Raw genomic sequence first — 6,859 nt, forward strand, 5'->3', positions numbered from 1 at the left:
GGTAGCACCATAAATTGAATGCCCTACTACTACAAACTGCCCAACCCTTCTCCCCTTCATTGACTATACTTCTCATTGCATCAGTAAAGCAGCCAGAATAATCAAAGACCCCACCCCCACCCCCACCCCCACCATGGTCATTCTCTCTTCTCTCCTCTCCCATCAGGCTGAAGGTACAAAAGCCTGAAAACATTTATCACCAGACTCAAAGACAGCCTCTATTCGTTATAAAATAATTCCCTAGTGTGATAAATTGGACTCTAGACCTCAAAATCTATCTCATTATGATCTTGCACCTACCCGCATGCAATTTCTCTGCAGCTGTTACACTTTATTCTGCATTGTTAATGTTTTACCTTGTCCTACCTCAATGCACTGTTTAATGATCTGGTCCATATGAACAATATGCAAGACAAGCTTTTCATTGCACCTTGGTACATGTGGTAATACTAAACCAAAACTATCTCCAATTCCTCTTCTCCTCCACTGCGAGTCACCATAAACTTGGCTCTTGTGGTCTTCTGCTGGGAAGTTTCTCCCCTTTGGAATCTAGGGTTGAACATCAGTCAGAAAGCAGTAATAACACCACTTATCTTCTCTCCTAGGCAGTCGTTCATTCCCTCATGTCTGTCCATTCATTACCCACAGTGTAAAACCCCTCAATAAATGTGTTGTCCATGTATATTTCAGCATCATGGTTGCTTCACAGTAGTTCAGCCCACAGCTCCAGCTCTGTAATGCGATTGGCCAGTAACTTCTTCATTGCATTCTCAACATTGCTACCCATTATTTCAGGAACTCTCTATTTCCTCCTTCCGCTAATCCCCTCCACTCTTCTCTCTCTCTTTCCATCCCTCCACTGCTCTTTCCAGTCTCATTTCTCTCTCTCCAATTGTTTACATCTCTCCCACCCCATCCCACTTTCTGTGACTGTACATTGGAAGTAGTCCAAAGGACATTTGCCAGGCTAATTCCTGGGATGGAAGGGTTAACCTCTCAGGAGAAGTGTGACACTTTAGGTCTGCTTTCCCTGAGCTTTAGAAGAATGAAGAGAGACTTTATTCAAACATATAAAATCCTAAGGCGCCTTAATGGGGTAGAACTCAAGATATTCTCACCAATGGAAAAATCACAAACAAGGAGACTTTGATACAAAAAAAGAGAGTGGTCATTAAAAGCTAAGGTGCATAGCAATTTCTACCCTCAGATGGTAGTGAATCTCTGAAATTCTCTGCGCCTAAGAGTGTTGGAGGCTGGATTGTTAGAAATAATCACCTATCACCCAGGTCATGCCTTATTCTCATTGCTACCATTAGGAAGGGGGTACAGAACCCTGAAGGCATACACTCAATGATTCACAAACTGCTTTTTCTCCTCTACCATCTGATTTCAGACTGGTTATTGAACCCATGAACACTACCTCATTACCTTACTATTTCTGTTTTTGCACAACTTATTTGATTTAACTGTTATAGATATATATATAAAGGCATCCGTTAGTCTTGCGACACCATGGATCTGCGCCTGGAAAGTCTTCACTCTCCAGGGCGCAGGCCTGGGCAAGGTTGTATGGAAGACTGGCAGTTGCCCATGCTGCAAGTCTTGCAAGTCTCCCCTCTCCACTACACCGATGTTGTCCAAGGGAAGGGCAAGGGCCAATACAGCTTGGCACCGGTGTCGTCGCAGGGCAATGTGTGGTTAAGTACCTTGCTCAAGGACACAACACGCTGCCTCATAGTTAATAACTTATCTCCTTCTAACTTGGGCCACAAACTTATCAATCACCCCTGCTGTGGGCACTTTCTGGAGGTCCAAGATCCGTATGCTCCACGACCGCTGGACTAAGTGTGTACATGTAGGAGGGGACTATGTTGAAAAATAAATGAGCTAGGTTTTCTAAAATTGACTCCTTCTGCCTTAGGCCACGAACTTATCAATCACTGTGTGTGTGTGTGTGTGTGTGTGTGTGTGTGTGTGTGTGTGTGTGTGTCTGTGTCTGTGTAAAATTATATAATTGCATTGTACTGCTGCCGTAAAGATAATGAATTTCCCAACATATGCCAGAGATATTAAACCTGATTCTGATTCTGATCATCAATGAGGTAGATAAATATCTCAAGTATCTAGGAATTGAAGACTGTGGGGAGTTGACATTGTGGAGCCAAGGCCAGCATCGATCAGCCATGATCATACTCGTGAGGCAGGCTTGAAAGGTCTAAAGGCCTTTTCATTCCCCTTTTCTTTGTGTTCTTATTTTCTCCTGCACATATACTCTCCCTCACACACACAAATCTCTTTTTCACCACCAACTTCTTTCTGTCTCATCCACCTCATAACATTGTAAGGAACTGAAGTGTTAAACATACCAAGACACTGCCCAGTATTTCTGGTTACAGAACACAGGAATTCCAGGCAGTTCGTCTTGTCAAACCCTCTCGTGTGCTCAACATCGATTACAATGCAGGTCAAAGGTCAATGAGAGGTGATGAGTGAAATAACAGGGTGCCTAAGCGATGCCACAATATCATTAGCTCATGATTGGGATGATTTATTGTACAATTTTCCGGTTCACATCACTTCATCTTTGAACAAAGAATTCATCCATAAGCTGGCAACTTGTCTGTTATTATGCAAACAACGCAATCAATTACCATCCTATCTGACATACAATTCATTACTAAATAGTCTTTCTGTGGCGTAGGTTTTTTTCTAATTTATTAATGATAGAATTAGATGGCATTTTAATCACGTAAATTAAAGACAAGGCTCACTATGTCTTTATGAGGAATCAAATTGTGCTTGGTTGTTATCTGCATCCTGCTGAGTTCTCACTGATTTTCTACTTCAAACACACCTTCAGAGCTTTAAGTCTCAAATTCATGTCTCATGATTACTGGACAGCATTCTCACCTCTGTGGCAGTCATTTCTGGGTTCTAGTCCCAGTTCAGGGACTTTTTACAAAATTCTGCTTGCAGAATCAGAATCAGGTTTACTATCTCCGGCATATGTCATGAAATTTGTTAACTTTGTGGCAGCAGTACAATATAATACATAAATATAGAAAAAATGAATTACAATAAATATATATGTATATTAAATAGTTAATAAAGATAAGTAGTGCAAAAACAGAAATTTTTAAAAAAGTAGTGAGGTAGCGTTCATGGGTTCAATGTCTATATAGGAATCGGATGGCAGAGGGGAAGAAGCTGTTCCTGAATCGCTGAGTGTGTGCCTTCTACCTTCTGTATTTCCTTTCTGATGGTAACAATGAGAAGGGCAATGTCTTAGGTAGTGGGGATCCTTGATGGTGGAAGTAGCTTTTCTGAGACACTGCTCCTTCAAGATTTCATGGATACTACGGAGGCTAGTACCCATGATGGAGCTGACTAATTTTACAACTCTCTGCAGCTTACCTCGTCCCTGTGCAGTGCCCCCCCCTTACCAGACGGTGATACACTGTGCTGCAAGGTCAGAGGTACCGTCTCTTTGATGAGCCCCTCATCTGTCTCCCTCTGAAGCAGATGTCCATGAGCGTGTGATATTACACCGAAGAAGAGCAGGGTTGCTGCAGTATGCTCTCCTCAATCATTTTGTTGTTCACAGTGTCCTGCCTTGTGTAACTATGGTGCCAGATTTATGACAGCAGTGACTATACATCATTGGCTGAAAAGTCTTTCGGTGACGTTTAGATGTTGTTAATGGAATTATGTAACTTAATCCTTTTTGCTTTTGACTTCCTAATAGTTTTACAATATTAACTCTTTGAGGGTGATAACCAGCAGAATGAGCTGTGGGGGGGGGGAGTGTGGGGGGGATTGGTGGAAGCAGATATGAGTGGCATTCACTATGAGGATATGAATACACAGGGAACAGAGGGATGTGGATCGTGTACAGGCAGAAGAAAATTTGTTTAATTCAGCATTATGTTTATCTCAAGCATCATGAGCTTGTTCCTATATTGTATTGTTCTACGTTCTACGTTCTAAGTTCTTTAACTCGGTGTTCTATAATTTTTTGTATGCCAGTACTGTTACGTACCCCGTAACTGGGTTGCCAAACCAGCAGAAATGGATCACTCAGTTGGAGTCTGGATTACTAGAACTAAGGAAGTTTTATTAAAGAAACAAGCAACACAGTAATCGAAAGGATAATAAATGCAACAGTTCAGCAATGATAAACACACATGTGCACAGAATTAAGATAACAGCATCAATCAAGTTCTATCGTTGTCTAGGGGTAAATGACCAATTTCAAAGTGACACAAAGTTCAGTCCAATTTAGTTCAGTTCTCAGTAATCGTTGCCATGGCGATGGACAATGTGGGGGGAGGGAGAGAGAGAACGAGAACGACTGATCATTCTGAACGGCTTCCACTCACAGACCGGCGATATTGCTCACAAGCAGCTTTCGGGCGGGTCCTTTGTGATGTCACCTGAGGTCACCGACTGTGACCCCTCTTCCAGATGTGGTCGATCCTCTGCAGTGAACCCAGCACCCAAGCAAGGGCGGACACACACCGGGTTCCCGCTGATCGTACCTTTCCACCCTGTGCGTTTAAGGCTGATCACCCGATCAGCCGTCCAAGAGCTTCCCACCGACTCGTGAGAGGCGCACCGCTTCCAGGGTCTCGTTACCTCGAGTGTCATGTGTGTCCTGCCTTAGCGAACCTGTCCCTTTTTATCCCCCTGCTGGGGTATCGCCTGTCCATCACTTCAAACAGTTCAGGGTTCAAAGGGGGAGCCGCTCTGGACAGCTCTCTCTCCCGTCCCTTCATTACACATCTCCAGATGCTGCTTCATTGTTCCTTATCTCTCCTTCCCCTGAGGACAGGTGGCAGACCAACTGCTGATGCCACTGATGCTAGCCCAGGCCAGCAAACATCTTAATTTTTGCGTATTCTCATCACAGTACATAGACGTAGAACAGTACAACACTGTATGGGCTCTTTTGCCCATGATGTTATATTGACCTATAAAAACCTACTCCACCATCAATCTACCCCTCCCCCCCTACACAGCCCATAACCCTCCATCTTTTTTACATCCGTGTGCCTGGTAAAGATTTTCTTAAATGTCCCTATTGTATCAGCCTCTACCACCACCCCTAGAAGTGCATTCCAGCCACCTACCACACCCTTTGTTAAAAATCTGCCTCTGACATCTTCCCCACTCTTTGGTATGGGAGGTGGAACTCTGCACCGGTTTGAAATAAGCTGCAGAAAGTTATGAACTCAGTCAACTCCATTACAGGCATCAGTTTTCACAGCATCCAGGACATCTTCTGGGAGTGATACCTCAAAAAGGCCACACCCCCGTAACCCAGGTCATGCCTTGCCCCCATTGCTGCCATCAGGAAGGAGGTAGAGAAGTCTGAAGGCCCACACTCAACGATTCAGGAACAGCTTCTTCCTCTCCACCGTCTGATTTCTGAATGGACATTGAACCCATGAGCACCAATTCACTAGTTTTTGTTCCCTCTTATAATTATGTGGTTTTTGTCAGTTTTAGTCGGTCTGTTTTGTGTTTCTGTAATATCATACTGGAGGAACATTGTATCATTTCTTAATGCGTGCATTACTAAATGACAATAAACAAGGACTGTGTGTCCTCATAATCTAAACGAGGGTTGAGTGTCCTCATAATCTTTTTGCACTACTTCTTTAATTTAACTTCATCATATCGCTCTCTCTCTCTCTCTCTCTCTCTCTCTCTCTCTCTCTATATATATATATATATACTGTAACTTACCATCATTATTATTATGTATTGCATTGTACTGCTGCTGCATAACAACAAATTTCACCACATATGCCAGTGATATTAAACCTCATTCCCTAAACTTCCACTGAGTTTAAACGGATGATCCCTAGTATTGGCAATTGCCATCCTGGGAACAAGGTGCTGGCTGCCCACTGTATCTATGCCTCACATATTCCTGTACACATCTAACAAACCTCTCACACTCCAAAGGGAAAAGCCCGAACTCGCTCCACTTTTCCTCACAAATTTATACAGCAACAAGAAGATAAAGATAAAAGATTCGCTTTGTCACATGTACATTGCACAATACAGCAAAGTACTTCAGTATGAGGATTGTGTGGGGACAGCCCACAAGCACAGCCACATTTCTGGCACCAACGTAGCACGCCCATAACTCACCAGCCCTAACTCTAACCGTACTTGCGGCGTGTTTGGGGAAACCAGAGCACCCTGAGAAACCCCCCTGTGGTCACAGGGAGAACATCCAAACTCCTTACAAACAGCGGCAAGAATCAAATCCGGATGGTGATTGCCAGCTCTGCAAAGTGATGGCACTAACCTCTATGCTACTGTGCTGCCCCTCAAAAAACATAGTTAGATGCCACTATATAGATGATGAAGTTTTAAACATTTGAGTATCGTAAGACCACTAGGGACCCTTCCATACTTATCAAGGGGAGTGCTAACCTCCTCTCCTTTCATACAAAATTCACTCCTTTCATACAACACAAGACAACTATTCATCCCATCCTTCCTGTGCCAGCTCACTGACAGAACTAACATTATCCCATTCCCACAGCTTCAAAATTGCCTAACGTCTTTACCAGCACAAAAGTGTAAAAGAGAACAAATTAATGTCACTCCAGATCCGATGCAGCACAAATAAGAAATATGAGATAAAGAACACAATAATTTTAACAAAACAATAAATAGCTTACATAAACATGTGAAATTCTGTAGATGCTGGAAATTCAAAGCAACACGTACAAAATGCTGGAGGAATTCAGCAAATCAGGCAGCTGAAATCATGGAAATGGATAAACAGTCGATGTTTTGGACCAAGACCCTGCATCAGAATAGCTTATATACTTAGAATGAT

The 6,859-nt window shown here is 43.0% G+C and overlaps 1 non-coding gene across 1 annotated transcript; it reads right to left on the minus strand.

Annotated features, from left to right (window-relative positions):
• Window positions 1–6,343: 6,343 nt before the first annotated feature.
• LOC134356035 (U6atac minor spliceosomal RNA) lies at window positions 6,344–6,469 on the minus strand. The gene has a single exon (XR_010020273.1). It is a non-coding gene; the product is annotated as a U6atac minor spliceosomal RNA (small nuclear RNA).
• Window positions 6,470–6,859: the final 390 nt, after the last annotated feature.

This window comes from Mobula hypostoma, chromosome 13 (assembly GCF_963921235.1).
Source record: "Mobula hypostoma chromosome 13, sMobHyp1.1, whole genome shotgun sequence".
In the NCBI taxonomy this organism is placed as follows: Eukaryota; Metazoa; Chordata; class Chondrichthyes; order Myliobatiformes; family Myliobatidae; genus Mobula; species Mobula hypostoma.